Source organism: Physeter macrocephalus, chromosome 11 (assembly GCF_002837175.3).
Source record: "Physeter macrocephalus isolate SW-GA chromosome 11, ASM283717v5, whole genome shotgun sequence".
Lineage (NCBI taxonomy): Eukaryota > Metazoa > Chordata > Mammalia > Artiodactyla > Physeteridae > Physeter > Physeter macrocephalus.
This window is the reverse complement of record NC_041224.1, coordinates 25,898,160-25,917,610: the sequence shown is the minus strand read 5'-3', so window position 1 is coordinate 25,917,610 and position 19,451 is coordinate 25,898,160. Positions and strand designations below refer to the sequence as shown.

At 42.7% G+C, this 19,451-nt stretch overlaps 1 protein-coding gene across 1 annotated transcript in view; it reads right to left on the bottom strand.

Moving 5' to 3' along the window:
* The window catches only part of USP6NL (USP6 N-terminal like), a 217,589-nt gene extending 198,748 nt beyond the window's left edge, over window positions 1-18,841 (bottom strand). Inside the window, exon 1 of the mRNA XM_055087833.1 lies at window positions 18,756-18,841. The gene's annotated coding sequence lies outside the window, so the exon portion shown is untranslated. The remainder of the gene's footprint in view (window positions 1-18,755) is intronic.
* Between the last annotated feature and the right edge of the window lie 610 nt (window positions 18,842-19,451).

Below are 19,451 nucleotides of genomic sequence, written 5' to 3'. Positions count from 1 at the left end.
AGAGAAAGCCCACGTGCAGCAACGAAGACCCAACGCAGCCATAAATAAATAAATAAATAAATAAATAAATAAATAAATAAATTGGTGGTGGTGGTGGTGGTGGTCAAGCAATGATCAACCAAGTCTTTAAAAATGTACTTCTTTTCACTCTCTTTTTTTTTTCTTTTGATGTTTCCCTATCTCTTGTCTTTGGATCTTATTTATCATTGGCTGAGATGTCTGTACTGTTTATCTTTTTTTTTCCTTTACTTTTTGGCCACGCCACATGGCATGTGGGCTCTTAGTTCCCTGACCAGGGATTGAACCTGCACCCGCTGCATTGGGAGTGCAGAGTCTTAACCGTTGGACTGCCAGGAAAGTCCCTGTACTGTTTATCTTTACTGTTTTATCTTCACAGATAAATCAAACTTTCAGTTTCCTTAGTCATATTTATTACTCTCATTTTCATCTCATTGTTTGTACCTTTTTGGACTCTGGATACATAACACCAAGCTTTCGCTGGTTGATAACGAGTGAGGTCCACTCTATTAGCATGTGTTTTATCTGGCAAAGACCTGCAGAGGTAAGAATGCAGCCAGTCAATGAACAAGGGGAAGTGCACTGTGAGCAAAGGAGTAGATGCATTCCAGTCCAACCTATATAAAGTCACACTTCTTACTTGAGATCTTTGACACCACTTTGAAATCGGAAATGATGGAGGAAGCACAGCTTCCATTTTATAGGAGCCAAAGGGAAACTGAGGGTCTCCAGGATGTTCTGAGTTTAAGTGTCCCCAATTCCATCTCTGGACTTGGAGCTGCTTCCAATGTTTCCAGACCAGCTGGTGATGGGTCCTTTGGGGACTGCGGAGTTCACAGGGCTGAGGGGGCTGAGATGTGAAATACGCTCCACGCCAATGTCCCCATTTCTGTTACACTGCCAACCTCAGTGGCACCCAAAGTACACAGGACATTACCAATATCACTGAATATAATAATTCAGAACCTTCTATAATCACAAAAGTAATGTTTTTTGTAAAAAACTCAAACAGAACAGTGTTTTGGAGAACAAAAGTCAAAGTTCCACTTCACACAGCTCCTTCCCGCATAGAAATTTACTGATAAGAGTTTGAGGTGAATCAGTCCATATCTTATCTATTTACATGCATTTACATACATGTGCACACACACACACAGCATACTGTTTTTAAAACCTGAACAGTATACCATTTATATTATTCTGTGATTTAGATTTTCATTTAACAATACACTTTAGAGTTCATTTTATGCCATTATATATAGACTGACTTCATTTTTGTTAGGAGTTGTGTAATATTTCAGATGTACTACAACTTATTTGACTAATCTTCTATTGGTGGACATTCAGGTTATTTGCAGTGTCTGGGTATTGCAAACAAAGGGGCAAGAGACATCCTTGTACATAATTTTGTGCACATCTGCCAGGATTTCTGCAGGATAGATTCAAAGAAGAATCATTGGGCTATTGGATACCTGAATTTCAATGTGCATAGAATTAGATAGCAATTTATGGACACCTTTTCTTTTTGACCTTACGCTTTTAACTTGCAAAAGACAATCATACATATTTCAAGCTGGGAGAGATCATGCCAATGTTGGGAGAGGTCTGATCTCCACAGTGGGGGTATGTCTAAGTCCATTAATGTTGCTTTAACAAAAATACCATAGACTGTGTGACTTAAACGCTAAACAATTATTTCTCACAGCTATGGAGGCTGGGAAGTCCAAGATCAAGGCACTGGCAGATTCAGTGTCTGGTGAAGGCCAACTTCCTGGTTCATAGACAGCTGTCTTCTCCCTGTGTCCTCACATGGCAGGAGGAGTGAGGGAGCTCTCTGGGGTCCCTTTTTAAGGGCACTAATTCCACTTATGGAGGGCTCCACCCTCATGAGCTAATCACATTCCAAAGGCCCCACCTCCAAATACCATCACATTGGGGATTAGGTTCCAATACATGAATCTTGGGAGCAGGACTGTCCCACAGACTGCAGGATGCTTAGCATCCTGACTCTGCTAATTAAAAGCCACTAGCATCCTGTATTAGTTATCAATTGCTGCAAAACAAATTATTCCCAACTTAGCATCCTAAAACAATAACCACTTATTATCTCATAGTTTCTGTAGGTCAAGAATCTGGGAGCAACTTAGCTGGATGGTCCAGGCTCAGGGTCTCTCATGAGCCTGCCATCAAGGTATGAACTGGGGCTGCAGTCATCTGAGACCTGACTGGGTCTGGAGGGCTGGCTTCCAAGTTCATGCATCTGGCTGGTTTGCAGAAGGCTTCAGTTCCTCATCATGTGGCCTCTCCACAGGGCTGCTCACAGCAGGGCTTTCCACAGAGCAAGTGGTGAGAGAGAGAGAGACAGAGAAAAGGAGGAGGAGAGGGAGAGAGAGAGAAACAGAGAGAAAGGGACGGGGAGGTGTGGGAGAAGGAGCCCAAGAGGGAAGCTGCGGTGCCTTTTCTAACCTTATCTCGAACGGCTGGCCCTCACTTTTGAAGCCTTCTGTGGGTCACACAGACCAACCTTGATGCAATATTGGGGAGGAGGGGTCTACAGCGGTGGGAATCCCAGAATTAGGGGTCATTGGGGGCCCTCTGGGAAGATGGCTACCATATATCTATCACCACTGTGAGAGCAGAGGCATCCCACACATCCCCTCAACCTCCCTCCCCTCCCCCAGTTAAGCACAATCACCCCATTTTATGGTGAGGAAACTGAGGCGAGAGAGAAGGGGTGACTTGCGGAGACTGTAGAGCTCATTAGCAGAGCTCGTTAGCAGCACCTCTGCACCACACTGCCTCGCACTAAATGCATTTGCAGATAATCTTTGGAAATCATTTGTGTTTTAGCTGTACTTCTCAGTTAAAAAAAAAAAAGAAATTATGATAATAATCATGTATTTAAGTTAACAGCAGATTTTTTCCCCATTGATTTCAGTATTTCTTCATCCTGAATAAAGTAAGCTTCCAATTTAAAACTCCTCTCCAATTTTTCTCAAGTGTGGTTAAGACTCAGCCTGGTGCTATAGTTTTTAATATTTTCCAAACAGGAACTAAATACTTTGTATGCCAAAGAACTGCTAATCTTGCAAAGAGCTCTTTAACTGAGGTGGGAGAAGTTGGGAAGATGTGAACAGTGATGATATGTCCAGGGTTTCAGAGCCATTTCTCATTTAATCCTCCTAACAATCCAGGAGGTGAGCATTATTGTTCCTCATCTGCCAGCAGAGGAAACTCATGCTCAAAAAGATCAGGCAATAGCTAAGTGACAGCCAGGATGGAACTAGGTCTGCTTGAACTTAAACTCTGCTCCTGCAGTGATTAGGACTGAATTCTTCAGACTAACAACAGCAATGAAAAAGAACAGAAATTAGTTCTTTAAGAAAGACTAAAAGGAGAAGCTCCAAAGAAAACCAAAAGAATTATCATCCTCAAAAATGAAGGAAATAATCATTTTAACCCCCAGGAATGGACAGTGTACCAAAGCCTTTCCCCAAATTGATAATGAAATTTACAAAAAGATGTGATGAGTAAGTGACGCTGGGTTTTTGGACAGTTGGGGGACAGGTGCACTAACTTGACACAAATACAGCAGGACATCACATTGTAAACATGTAGAACCAGCAATAACCTAGATACAGACTCTAAATAGTTCTAAGAGCCAACGCCCGCCGTTAGCTTGGTAGGTCCAGACCTATCAGACTTCTGAGCCTTACTTACCTAATCTACCAGCATTTTAAGTTCCACATTTATCCTAGCCCTGTTAAGCGTCAAAAACTGATAATAACTACTATTACTGAACACCAACTGTGGATCAGGCAGTTTTAGGCATTTTAGCTACATGACCTCATTTAATCATCATAACACTTCTCTACAGATGAGAAAACCAAGTGATTGAGTAACTTCCCAATGTCAAAGCTGGTAAGAGCATCACCAGATTCAGAGTTGTCTAACTCCCACTCCCAGGCTCCTGGTACACTGACTCCCATAAAGGCTTTGATGTGGAGACGTTGGTATGAACATTCTTTTGACAGTATTAACACCTTATTTTGAGCAATGGTGAATTAGTATCTCTCTCCTTTCTCCCCACTCCCTTGCTTCCCTCCACCACCCAATTTTAATTGATTATATATTTTTAGTTCTTTTCTTTATATGGTGAAGTATTTGGAGGCCATCGGAAGCCACGCTATAGAGATGAAAGTATTGTAGTAGTTTGATTGGGGAAAAATGGTGGGAGAATTAAGTCATCAAAATACACATGGTGGTATAAGCATACAGAACTCAAAAGAGTGTGTCCCAGAGTTCAGCTCCACGCTCACACTGCAAGTGATTTAGAGTAAGAAGTCCATGATGAAAACACACACCAGCTTACAACAGATCATTAGTGGGTACAGTGAACAATCCGTGAATAAACTTTGTTAACTGATATTTTTGCCATCATATTTGAGATGCACCATTAGACGGTCTCTTCTAAACAATGGCTAGGGGATATAAAATAAATTCTGTCCACAAGGAAAAATATCACCAGAGATCATGACAATTACTCAAAGGATGGGAAATATGCTCAAAATCCAAATAACCAAACCAGCAAGTGAAATCTCAACCATATAAATAGATTTTCTACTATTAACGTCAATAGCAGTGATTTTATATCAGCAAAACAGTACCATCTGTCATACTGAATGTCAATTTCTATTTTATGAGTTTTGTAGTTTTGTTAGTACTTAATATGTTTTGATTTTATAATTGTATAAGAGCTATAAAGATAGGTTTATAGCTGGTTTTAAATATTTAAATGTATGTATTATCAAAAATGTATGTATTATCTTTCTGTTATGAATGTCAAAAACCCAAATCAACCTGATTGTGTTCATTCTTCATATCCGGGCTGTAATCAATGTCTTGGTCTAAGATTTTATAGCCATCTCATTTTATAGCCATCTCCCCTACCTCACAGTGAAATATAGGCATTACCCAAGATTCTGTCCTCTGTCCTCTTTTCTTTCATTTGGGGGGATTCATCCACTGATGTAGTTATGATTGTGAAATGACATCCCTAATCTCTACATTACCATCCATCATCTCTTCAAACCCACATTTCTGACTGCCCAGTGGACCTCTCTATTTCCTGTTTAATGTAACAGGAAGAGATTCTCCCTGTCTGTCCCTCTCCCTGTCTCTGCCTCTCCTTTTCTCTCCTTTTTTTTTTTAAAGTAAGATATTTTAATTGTAATCAATTAAAACCATTGTCTCTTTCCTCTTGGATTTTCTCTCCATCCTCCTTCCCCTCGCACAGATACCACTGGCATGGCTATGGCATTTTGGATTCTAGCCAAAGGGAAGTTGAGTTAGGGATGCATTTTATTGGGTTTGGCGGGATATATCCATGTGGTTCACAGTCACTTGGGTGTACGCTTGTTGCTAGCCACCCTGGTGCAGGAATGGCTTTCAGGAATATTCCTTACTGTCCATTAGGCTGATTCACCTAGAAAGCACGTCATGATGTGACATGTGTCCTACTGCACTCAGTCCTGAAAGGATACTGGTAGTGAAAGAAAAACAAGTTTGAAATATGCAATCTGTTCTCAGTGAACCCCAGTCAGAAAAGAAGTCCTCTGCTTCTGACTCCTGAATAGTTAGGAGGACTCAATAACGCAGTAGAGACCCTTCTAGATGCACCGCTTTTTTTTCTTTTTTTGATGGGAATCGTATAAAATAGAATGGTCATAAATTCTGCACATATAGGACACAAACTTTAATAGAACTACAAACAGCAAGTACATCTGTAACAGCTCATATGTGAAAAAAAGCTATCTATATTTCCAGAATTAAAATCTATAAAATAAAATGAGATAATCTACAAAATAAGATAATAAGAAAATCTATGAAGACTGTTTTGTCTCGTACAAGATCTTATTTGATCTCTGTTGCATAAATAAGAGGGTATATTTTCCCCAATTTTCAAATAAGATCCAAAGAAGTTGTCCGAGCCTGAACTGGCACTAGACTTCCTGCTTTCTCACGGCACAGAAGGAACCTCAGCCCTTGACTAGCTGGTCTAACAGTCTGGCCTTGGTTCTTGTTAGCCCGCAACTGGGAACAGGTGCCCATCTCACACCACTGTCTGCTGTCAGCTCTGCTCTGCTCACCATCACTATGCTGGGCACACAGATTGGGAGACACGGGAATGATGCTGAAGTGCCAGATGGCATGTCTGCTGCGTCAGGGGTCCTGCCAACCAACCTAGAGAGGCTTTCTGCCCTTGATGTGCTACTACTGTGTTCCTCCTAGAGAGATGACTTTAGCTAGGAAAACTTTCCCCCCAAATTTTCATTTTAAAAATATCTCTCCTATAGCAAAGTGAAAGAATAGTATAAGAATAGCTGTATACTCATCACCCAGATTCAAACAGTCGTTAACATTTTGTCACATTTGCCCTCTCCCTCCCACTCCCTCTTCCTCTTTCCCTTTCTCTCTCTCTTTTGTTTGCAAATAAGTTGCAGACACTGGGGCATTAAGTCTTTTGCATGTATCTTCTAAAAATAAAGACATTCTCCTCCATAACCAACACCATCATCACACTCAAGAAATTTAACATAGTAAATACAATAGTATTATCTACAGTCCAAAATCCCAGTTTCCAGAGTTGTTCCCTAAATGTCTCCCATAGCTCTTTTTCAATCTAGGACAATCAATGGTCATACAATTCACTTGGTTCTCATGTCTCTTTACCCTCCTTTTATCTACAACAGCTCCCCCTGACATTTTTTCTTTCACGACATTTTTTTTAAGGGCTTAGGCCAGTTGCCTTGTAGAATGTCCCACAGTCCATATTTGTTTGTTTCTTCATGCTTAGATTCAGGTTAAACATTTTGAGCAAAATACTACACATGTACTTTTCATTGCATCACATTGAGAGATGCATGATAACACTGTCTCATTATCGCTCATGCTAAGCTGATCACTTGGGTAAGATGGTTTCTGTCAGATCTCTCTATCACAGAGGCATCTTTTCCCATTTGTAATTAATAAGTAATCTACTGGGTGATAAGGGGAGACTTTATAAATTGTGTGAATATCCTGTTTCCCAACAATCTTTAACCCAATGTTTTAGTATCATTATTACATTGGTGGTGGTAAAAATGGTAAATTTTCTAATTATATTATTCTGTCTACATTTATTGGCTGCCATTCCTCATAAAGCTTTCCCTTCTGTGCAAGGGAGTATAGTGATACTCTTTTTAAGTATCACTATAAATTCATGGGTTGTTGTTTTTTTTTATAAATTTCTTTCTTTCTTTCTTTCTTTTATTTATTTATTTGGCTTTGTTGGGTCTTCTTTGCTGCGTGTGGGCTTTCTCTCGTTGCGGCGAGCAGGAGCTACTCTTTGTTGTGGTGTGTGGGCTTCTCATTGCCGTGGCTTCTCTTGTTGCGGAGCATGGGCTCTAGAGTGCAGGCTTCAGTAGTTGTGGCACATGGGCTTAGTTGCTCCGTGGCATGTGGGATCTTCCCGAACCGGGCCTTGAACTGGTGTCCCCTGCCTTGGCAGGCGGATTCTTAACCACTGCACCACCAGGGAAGTCCCAATTGGTTCTTTTTTAATTCTGTGTTTTATAATCCATTGTTATTACTATTCTTTTTTTTTTGGTGTTCAAATTGTCCCAAAATTCACCAGGAACTGGTGTCCCCTGCCTTGGCAGGCGGATTCTTAACCACTGCACCACCAGGGAAGTCCCAATTGGTTCTTTTTTAATTCTGTGTTTTATAATCCATTGTTATTACTATTCTTTTTTTTTTGGTGTTCAAATTGTCCCAAAATTCACCAGCAAGAGCCCCTTCAAGCTGGCTCTTCTGAACTTTTAACACACCTTCCATTAATAGGGCCGGCTTCGTGGGCCTGTGACCCTGCTCTTACAAAGCCTTCTATGTGGTTCACTGCTATGATGTTGCTCTCTTGACATTCTTAGTAGTTTTTCAACAGGAGGCCCTGCATTTTCATTTTGCACTGGGCCCTGCAAATTATGTAGCTGGTCCCACCCATTGATTTCTGGCACAAGAAGACATTCCTAACACATTATAGCTTCCCTGTCCCTGATTCATAGTCAGACAATTTATTCAAGGAGGCTTGTTCCTTTTAGAGGGAAATGGTATTTAGAAACCAAGATCTGAGTACTACTGTGTCTATTGGTCCTGGGGTGTCACTGCTTCAAGGCACGTTCAATGGTGAGAACTGCATGTAACAACTCCATCCAAACCTCCGCACCAAGAGACAACTAAACTCTAGGATGGCTTCAAGCAGCATAAGGCCATGTCCGTAGGATAACGCCAGCCCCTCCCTTCAACACCCGCCTGGAAAACTCAACAGTGCCAGGAGAATTTACTGTTTGTTCCAGCCAACACCTGAGGACAGGCCCCTCACCAGCTTTTCTTAGTGCATTCACTAAAAATTGCCTACAGTTGTGAATCTTTACTCTGTCCCTTTGAGATGTGTATGTATCTCCTACAACCCAAGAGTGTCATTTTCAAGGCCCTAAAAGCCATTCCTTTGAAATGTAATCATCAAGAAGTATAGGTACCTCTGTTTCCTAATCTCCGTGGGGTGAAGAATTCTCACTTCTGTGAGTGCCAGCTAACAGACACAGCTGACCTAATCACATCTACACTGACCGACCCAGGGTAATCACTTACTTGAGCCCTGCTCTCTCCCGCTCCTGACTCCTTCCTTCTCCCGTTAAAACACTCAGTCACTCGGTGCAAATCAGAACAGAGCTCAGTTCTTTTCCCTACTGTCACTAGTTACTGAATAAAATATGTTTTCACAGCTTTAACTAATGTCCCACTTTGTCTTTAACAGTGGATAGAACTGGAACATCATGAATTCATTGTGATACCCCATTTCTCATTGCAGGATCATATTACCATTCCATATTTACCTCCATTCTATATTACCTTCCCCCTGCTACAGTGAGGGCCTTAGGTCACCCACACACAGTTAATATATTCACTCATTTGCTGTATCCTACAACATACACAAGAGAGGTTTGCACGATGACCTTAATATTAGTCTCAATTACTAGCCTAATTCATAAGCCTCCTGCCGATTTTTTCCCCTTAGAATATATCCCACTAGTCAAAAGCACAGGGTTTAAAAGTTACATGTAGTTCTTATCTCTGTGTTGTTATGCCATCAATTTGCTAACCACATACATTCCTTTGTTTCTGTTTGCATTCAACTTCAGGGTTTCTTTCTTTTTTTTTTTTTTTTGTGGTATGCGGGCCTCCCTCTGCTGTGGCCTCTCCCGTCGCGGAGCACAGGCTCCGGACGCGCAGGCTCAGCGGCCATGGCTCACGGGCCCAGCCGCTCCGCGGCATGTGGGATCCTCCCAGACCGGGGCGCGAACCCGGTTCCCCTGCATCGGCAGGCGGACGCGCAACCACTGCGCCACCAGGGAAGCCCCAAGGTTTCTTTCTTTTAACTCCTCTTAGATTTAATGTAATTTTTTAATACTTAAAACCTTTACATGATTCAGAATTCAAAACTGCCTAAAAAGGTACACTCAGAGAAGTGAAAACTATCACTCTCATCCATATTCCTTCCACTCCATTCACATCTACGCCCTATAGGTAATCATTTTCATTTATTTCTGGTTTACCTTTTCTGTGATTCTTGTAAAAACAAGCATGCACGCACACACATTCTCATCCCCCTGCAACCTTTTTTTACACAAATGGTAATGTGCTTTATATATTCTTTTCAACATTGCTTTTTTCACTTAATAATATAGCTTGGAAATCCTCACACATCAGTTCATAGTGATTCAGTCATTCTTTTTTATGGCTGTATAATATTCCATGACTTGACTGTTCCATGATGGATTCAACCAGTCTCTTATGGACAAGAACTTTGGTTGTGCTTTCAATGTTTTGCTATTATAAGAAATTCCACAATCAATAACCTTTTTCATATGTTGTTTTTCATTTTGGGGGTTGTTTCTTCAGAATAAATTAATCTAAGCTGAATTGCTGGATCAAAGAGAATGCAGCCCTTCTGACACCCTGATTTCAATTCGGTGAGACCCACTGATGTTGTTTTATTAAATATTTTAAGTCCTCCTCCTTAGTTGTTAAGCGGCTTTGAACTCTTGCCAGCAATGCCTGAAAGTACCTCTTTCAGCTGTGGAAATGCTGACATAGAGAAGCTTATCTGTTGCAGGTGCCTGAGAGTGGAGGGTTTATTCTGTGGGTATTGTCATCACCAGAAAGCTGGTCTTTTAAACCTTCCCACCACACGTCTGCTGTGTTTGTGTGTCCAACAAGATTGAAGTGAAAGCTCATGCCAGCAACAAGGAGGCTACAAAGAAGAGCAAAACCTTTGCATGACAGATTGGACATTAAACCACCTGTATGGAGAACCCTAAAAACAGACTGTGGGGGCTCAGAAGTGGGCACAGCACTGGTCTCTCAAAGGAGACCAAGGAAGCCACAAAGTGAGAATCCAGACACTCCACTGGTCAAGGAATCAGGATGAGAGCAGCTACACAAGAACCAAGATTAAAAGAACCATACAACTACTACAGCACTGAAAGCAAGTATAAAGGACAAGTCCTACTTTAGCTAGCGTGTTTTCACCTGCTGTGAGGAAGTTAAGGAGTTTAATCAGAGCTCTTATCAGTAAAATTCATAGCTATAAATTTACATACAGTATTTACGGTAATTATAAGCAGCTTCACGTTTTCAATCCAAAATTTAGCTACCTGTACGCCACACCCATAAAACCCAAGTGTATTAGTTTCCTATTGCTGCTGTAAAAAAATTACCACAAACACAGTGGCTTAAATAGCACAAATATACTATCTTACAGTTCTGGAGGTCAGGTTGTTGGAAGGGCTTTTCCAGCTGCCAGAGGCTGCCGCGTTCCCTGGTTTGTGGCTTCCTTCTATCTTCAAAGCCAGTGATGGCCAATCAAGACTTTCTCACATCATGTCATTCTGACACTGACTCCTCTGCCTTCCTCTTCCCTAGTTAAGATCTCATGATTACACTGGCCCCACCCAGGATAATCTTATTTCAAAGTCAGATGATTAGCAACCTTAATTCTGTCTGCAAACAATTCCCATTTCCATGTGACCTAACATATTTATGAGCTCTGGGGATTGGGATGCAGACATTTTGGGGGCCCATTATTCTGCCTTCCATGCCAAGTAAATCTGGTCTTTCTTGTTCCTAACTCTGGTCCAACTTAGTGTCACATTCAAAATTCTACAAAAGCCTTAAAAATAAAGTGATCTTTACTAAAGATCCCTTGAAACACTGAAAGGGGAGTTTTAGGTCTTCACACAGTAAATCCCCTTTGGACATCTCTTCTTCCTAAGGTTTCTTCCCAGTGTCTCTCATTGGAACTGTCAAATCTCTCTACTTTCTCTTCATTTTCTCTCTCCAGCTCTTTCTCTCTCCTTTCAGATCTGTTTTCCCCCCTGAGTATCTCCCACACCCTTTCTCTTTTAGAGGAACTCAGCCCACTCCTGTTCCTAGCTTCTCATCTTGCCTCCCCTTTCACCCCACACTTAACTCCTTGTAGAAGGTGGTAGGCTGGATATACTGTTTGCTCCTCTAGGTCCAGTCTCCATCCTTGCCCCCCATGCTCTGTGCCTGGGAAGGCCAGTCTTACCCTCCGGCTCCTGGTTGGGTTGGGTAGTGTAAAGCACAGGAAGAAGATTGGGGGGTGGGGGATGAGGGAAGTGGGGGTCTATTCTCCCTTCTCCCCAAGTCTTCAGCTCCTGACTGGTGGCCCTGTCTCCAGCTACAATAGTCTCTCCAGGTTCTGGTAATCATAACCCCCATTGCCCTTCAGGCCTTGGAGTGGTAACATCCCCCAGTGGTTGTTAACTCTGGCGGGGGGGGGGGGCTTCACCACCCCTTGGTGGTTTCCTTTAACCCACACCCTTATAAATAGCTCCTTTATTAAATTTTGCTCGGTATCCATGTCCATATCCAAAACCATGTCAGGGGACCCTGACAACATAGTGGGAATGGGGCATCAATAATACCTAGAATTACACACACACACTCACACACACACACTTCTGACACACACTACAACATGGATGAACCTTGAAAACAATATGCTAAGTGAAATAAGCCAGACACAAAAAGAAAATACTATATGATTTCACTATATGAGGTTCTTAGCATAGTCAAATGCATAGAGACAGACAGTAGAATGGTGTTGCCAGGGGCTGGGGGAAAGGGAAGTATGGAGTTTTGTTTAATGGGCACAGAGTTTCCACTCAGAAAGATGGAAAAGTTCTGGAGATGGATGGTGGTGATAGTTGAACAATGATATGAAGGTACTTAATGCTACTGAACCTACATGTAAAAATGGTTAAGATGGTAACTTTCATGTCATGCATTTTTTAACCACAATTTAAAAAAAGAAACAGAAAACTTTTAAAGTTCACATACACAACAGGGACCTCAGCTTGAGTTCAGACTGTAACCATGTCCTGAGGTAGGATATACCTAGGCAAGTCTCAGAAGATGTTGGGGTGGCCTGAGAGAAGTTCATTTGCAAGAGGGCTGGGAACTCATTGTAAAGGAAGAAAGATCCAGGCAGCAGGAAGCTGACCCAGAAACACAGTCTGGCTCAGCACAGGAGGAAAGCAATCTTCCAATTCAGGGAGTGTTCCCTACAATACACCCTCACTTTTAGCATCTTCATAGCCCTTCCTGCAGTTATAGCTAAAGACATGTTTAATGCCTGTTGCTTCCACACACTCAAAGCTGCGTAAGTACACCTGTCTTAGTTCATGCGGGCTGCTGTAACAGACCTCCATAAACTGGGGGTCTTATAAACAACAGACATTTATTTCTCACAGTTCTGGAGGCTGGGAAACCCAAGATCAAGGCATTTGCAGATTCACACACTCCCTGACATCAGACTATACTATAAAGCTACAGTAATAAAAACAATATGGTACTGGCACAAAAGCAGACACATAGATCAGTGTGACAGAGAGGCCAGAAATAAACTCACACACTTATGGTCAACTAATCTACAACAAAGGAAGCAAGAATATACAATGGAGAAAAGATAGTCTCTTCAATAAGTGGTGCTGGGAAACTGGACAGCTATATCTAAAAGAATGAAATTAGATCATTCTATAACACCATATAAAAAAATAAACTCAGAGTGGATAAAAGACAAGTGTAAGGCCAGATACTATCAAACTCCTAGAGGAAAACATAGGCAGAACACTCTTTGACATAAATCAAGGCAATGTTTTTATGGATCTATCTCCTAAAGGAAATAAAAGCAAAAATAAACAAATGGGACCTAATTAGACTTTAAAGTTTCTGCACAGCAAAGGAAACCATCAACAAAATGAAAAGACAACCTACTGAGTGGGAGAAAATATTTGCAAATGATATGATCAATAAGGAATTAATATCCAACATCTATAAACAGCTCATGCAACTCAACATCAAAAAACCAAAAAACTTGATTAAAAAATGGGCAGAAGAACTGAACAGACATTTTTCCAAACAGGAAATACAGATGGCCAACAGGCACATGAAAAGATGCTCAACATCTCTAATCATCAGGGAAATGCAAATCCAAACCAAAAGATATTACCTCACAACTGTCAGGATGGCTATCATCAAAAAGAACACAAATAACAAACGTTGGCGAGGATGTGGAGAAAAGGGAACCCTTGTACTCTGTTGGTGGGAATGTAAATTGGAGCAGCCACTGTGGAAAACAGTATGGAAGTTTCTCAAAAAACTAAAAATAGAACTACCATATGACCCAGAAATGCCAATCCTGGGTATCTATCCAAAAAACACAAAAACTTTAATTCAAAAAGATACATGCACCCCAATGTTCATAGCAGCACTATTTACAATTGCCAGGTAACCTAAGTGTCCATGAACAGATGAATGGATAAAGAAGATGTGGTATATATACAATAGAACACTACTCAGCCATAAAAGAAGAATGAAGTTTTGCCATTTGCAGTGACATGAATGGACTTGAAGGATATTATGCTAAGTGAAATGAGTCAGACAGAGAAAGACAAATGCTGTATGATATCACTTACATGTGGAATCTAAAAAATACAACAAACTAGTGAATATAACATAAAAGAAGCAGACTCACAGATAGAGAGCAAATTAGTGGTTACCAGTGGGGAGGGGGTGAGGGATTGGAAGGTATAAACTATTGGGTGTAAGGAAGGCACAAGGATGTGTTGTACAACACGGGGAATGTAACCAATATTTTGTAATAACTGTAAATGGAAAGTCACCTTTAAAACTGTATAAAAAATTTTTTTTAATTTAAAGGCACATGCAGATTCAGTGGCAAGTAAGGACCCACTTTCTTCTTCAAAGACAGTTGTCTTCTCGCTTCATAGACAGTTGTCCTCACATGGTGGAAGGGGTGAGGGAGCTCTCTGGGGTCCCTTTGATAAGGGCACTAATCCTAACATGAGGGCTCCACCCTCAGGACCTCATCACCTCCCAGAGACGCCACCACCACACTGAGGGTGAGCACATTCAGTTCATAACCAGGACCATGATTATTTTATTCATGGCTCTGTCTCCAGCACCCAGCTTACTACGCTGGCAGTAGTACTAATACCTGTTTGTTCCCTACTTGAGTGAGGGAATGAATTCGGAATACTGTGTGGTGGTGGTTAGCACATCTGTTCCTGCCCAGCTCTGGGAATGCACGTCTGCGTCCTGGGGTCACAGAAGATTATAAATAGAATAACTGTCGCTGTGGACTCTGTAAAACTCCAGGGGCATAAGCAGCACCACTTGGCCCTTTAGAGAACATGGCAGATGGATGAGGGCTGTCTGGGATGGGCTTGAGTCTCAGAATTTCAGAGTGCACAGCAGCGTATCACCCGACAGTGGAACACGGTAAATCATACCTTGACTTCTCTGCTTCCTTTCCAACCCAACCTCAAAATATCCTAACGCCAGCCATCCCAGAGCTTTAAAATGGTCTTTCTCTTTTTGTATATTAATGTTTTGGAGCCACAGGAATCAAGTTCGTGATATTTACATTTAATGGATTTTTTAACTATTATATAATTTTTGAGATATTTTTGCAAGGGGAGAGCTTTCCCATCCTGCTCCTGTATTCCTTTCTTAGCCTACGGTTCCCATTAACTCCTTGACTGTAAACGTGGCCAGCTGTTTCTGTGTATGAGAACCATGCTGGAGGCTGCAGGAAGCTTTCCAACCTCTGCCAGGAGAATGAAGGAAATTCAAGACACCATTTCCTTGATCCCCTCCACCCACACCTACCAAAATTTACTCCCTGCTCCTGTGCCTACTGGCTCTCACATGGTCTTGTTATGACATCACACTTCAAGGCCAATTAGTCTCCAAGCTCTTGTCTATCAGTATCTTGGGCCGTTTTTATCTCCTCCTTTAAAAAGCCAACTCAACCTACCTATTGATCTTTCTCATTTGAGCCCTTCCAAATTCCCAAGAAAGAAATCATTTCCCTCCTCTTGACCAAGACTGGAACTGAAATTCCCAGGTATGGGTACAACCTCATGGGCACGCAGTTCCAAGCGGGGTGATGCTGCTCCTTTGCACAAAAAGACTGGAGGAAAAAAGGGAGAAAGGGACAAGAGGAGGGAGTTTGGGAGCACTGAGATGTACACGAAAAGGATTTTCTAGACTGGACCCCTCTTGAATTCTGGAGGGTTTGTCGTATCTTCTGCCAGGGTTATTTGATGGTCCTTAATATAATTTCAGCACTATTTCTGGCAAAAGCTCCACACTGTATTTCAATAATCTATCACTTTGCATTATTTTCCTCGCAACGCATGTTCGTATCATCACATCTGACTCTTGCCCCAGCCTTGTCCATGCCACATGGACACACGAAATCTCTGGGTATCAGCAATAAAGAAGAACAAGGAATTGACACATGCTATTACATGGATGAACCTTGGAAACACTGGGCTAAGTGCAAGAAGCCAGTCACAAAGGACAATACTCTATGGTGATTCTATTTATACGGCACGTCCAGAATAGGCAAATTCATAGAGACAGAAAATAGAATACTGGTTGCCAGGGGCTGGGTGTGGAGGTGGGTAGGGAGTGACTGCTGGTGGGTGTAGGGTTTCTTTGGGGGAGTGATGGAAATGATCTCCAGTGGCTTGCGGTGATGTATGCGCAATTCTGTGACTATGCTAAAAACCACTGAGTTGTACGTTTTAAGTGGGCGAATTGTAAGATGTGTGAATTGTATCTCAGTAAAGCTGTTATCAAAACACAACTCACAGTGAGGAGAAAGGAGGAAGAAGAAGAAGTCAGTGTAGGAGGTAATGAACCGTGAGGCTGAGAGAAATCAGAGGGGGATCAAGAGAGGGTTTTTAGAGGCATCCCTGGTGGCACAGTGGTTAAGAATCCTCCTGCCCATGCAGGGGACACGGGTTCGAGCCCTGGTCCAGGAAGTTCCCACATGCCATGAAGCAACTAAGCCCGTGCGCCACAACTAGTGAGCCTGCACTCTAGAGCCCATGAGCCACAACTACTGAGCCCCCGTGCCACAGCTACTGAAGCCTGCGTGCCTAGAGCCCATGCTCCACAACAAGAGAAGCCACCACAATGAGAAGGCCACGCACCGCAACGAAGAGTAGCCCCTGCTTGCTGCAACTAGAGGAAGCCTGCGTGTAGCAACAAAAACCCAACGCAGCCAAAAAAAAACAAAAAACCAAAAAACTATTAATAAAAAAAAGAGAGGGTTTTTAGGAGGAAGGAAAAATATGTTCTTATAAAAATAGAGCTTTTCACCCAATTCCTGAGAAGTGTGCTGCCTCTAAAGTGTGTTCTGGAAACTGCAAAAGGCAAAAAAAAAAAAAGAAAAAATGCCTGGATCAATGTGGCAAAAGTGGGAAACAAACAGAGGGCCAGGCAGACGAGACCCACCAAAGCTGAGAGTCAGAACATCAGGAAGCAGAGTGGACAAGACAGCCCAGAACAGAGAGACAGGAAAAGAATTTTGAAATGAAAATTAAGTTGAATGAGACAAGAGAGCCCACTTTCTGTCTTCTGGCCTCTTTTTTTTTCTTTTTCATCCCCTCTACTATGCACACACCTCTCCCTCATGCTCTCCTTCTCTCTCTCCTTCTCTGCCAGTTGGATTTCCTATCCCAGCTCTGTTCACAACAGGCTCAGGTGGGGCCCTGCCCCTTCCCATCCCTCAAAGGGGTCCTTCCCAGCAAACCCTGCGCCTGGCTCTGATGGACAAGCCCAGGAAGTTGCAGGCCTCGGGGACACACACAGGGGTGTGAACAGGGGTATGGGGATGGCACGAGCTTCCACCAACATCCAGCTTCTGGGCAGCAGTGTCCCTGGTCCTCACCAGAAGGTTTTTCATGGATGGAGCCAGGCAGAAACCATCTTCACATAGTAGCCAGGAAAGTCCCTTGATGCCAGGCCAACTGGGAGCTGGCGAAAGCAGACAGAGTTTTGGAGCTGGTCCCTTCTACTTCCTCTCTCACCAAACATCTGGTCCGGGCACTAGACCATGAGACAGGAAGTCCAGAGGTCTTGTTTTTAGCTGTGACATGCAGTCTGGGGGCAAGTCCTTTCAACACGGGGTTCACTTTCTATTCTGCATTTACGTAGCAACTTTTGCATCTGAGTAGCTCTGGGTGGCAGACAGTGGCAGACAGCATCCTAGCTGCTGTTAGGGCTCCCATCTCACTACTCTGAAACTTGTACGGGGAAACCGACCATCCCCCTATCACAAAGTGAGTCACTGGGTCCGGCCAGGATTAGAAGGCCTCAGTCCCCAGACCTAAGTCTTACCAAAGAGGCCCAGGACAATTGTTGGGGTGGTATTCTGATAACGCCTCGTGAGGAAGAACGTAAAGCTGTAAGAGATAGTATAATAATCTACTCACATGTTTTTTAAAATGTTATTACACCTGTCTTATTGTAAGAGATCTGAAGCTTAGAAAGGTGAAGTTGGCTAAACTAAAACAGATAACAAAAAATAAAAATCTGTAGCTTTTTCTGATTCCAATCCTATATATCTCCTTTAATTTATCTAGTCTTCAAATAAAATGATACACCCACATCCCTCCCCAACAAGTAAGTTACACTTAAAATTTAAATTGTGTAAGTTTAAACAATTCTTTAAATTGTAGAAATTTTCTATTTAAAAATGAAAAATCGGACATAAAGCAAGGTGCCCTGGCTGCCTAAGGACTCAAGAGAGTCTGGGGCGGGGCATGGCAATGGGGAAACACTCTTTGCCCTTCGTGTTTTATTTGGTTTGGGACAAGTCTCCAAAGCAGAACTGCAATAACTCGGGGCCAAGAATGGGATGATCTCACTCATGTTTGTTCAGATCTGCACACGGCAGCTCATTTGGGGAACTGGCTTTGTAAATATGCTTTACATTTCCAGAACTATGCATCAAATCAGACCCTCTAGGGAATCATGCATATGCAAATTAGAAGTTCAACCCCTGGAAAAAGTTTTAAAAAATAATCACCACCATTCTGACCCCACTCCACCCACTTTCCACCTAGTTCAAGAGATAAGTCCAAGAAAGTCTAAGAAATACATAATTTAAAAAATGATTTCCTGTAGTATTCTACCACCAGGAAGCATTTATTAAGTACCTAATTGCTTGTGTTTCTGGGCTAAGCACTGTACAGAGGGAATTGCATAGAACTGCTCTCTTGTTTTCAAGATCTTACCTTCTAAGGTAGACAGCATTCACCTGGACAAACAGGTAGGACAAAATGACAGCAGGTGGGAACTTGAAACCATATCGGTGGCTGCCAGCCGAAGCTTTCATCCGGTCCGTGTCAGTGCATTGCTTGGGTGGGGAGCCAGGAGAAAGCACATGGCGGTGAGTAGCTATTGAGTTTCCCAGGGGCCTTAAGTTCAATTGCAGACACTTGCCCACACCTCTTGGAAGAGGCCAAGTCAATCTCCTGGTAGTCAGAGAAGGCTGCAGGATTAGGTTGCAGCCAGGAGGGAAGAAGTTAGGGGTAAACAGCTGGGCTGGAGGAGGAGGGGCAGAGGGCAAGCAGCGAGGGTGTGGCCAGCCGAGAACAGTGCAACAGAGACAGCTCTTCCGAGAGGGCAGGCGAAGGGAACACAACAGAACAGCAGTCGCTGGCAGCCCCACCCCTGCCTTCGGGTCCAAGGCGTTTCCCAAGACTTTCACTGGGCTCAGAAACCTCAGGTGGATTCTAGAATGCTTGTGATTGGTGGGAGTGGGAAAGAGGAGGGTCTAGGTGAGGTTAAAAAAGGTAGATTGGGGCTTACCTGGTGGCGCAGGGGTTGAGAGTCCGCCTGCCCATGCAGGCGACGCGGGTTCGTGCCCCGGTCCGGGAGGATCCCACATGCCGCGGAGCGGCTGGGCCCGTGAGCCATGGCCGCTGAGC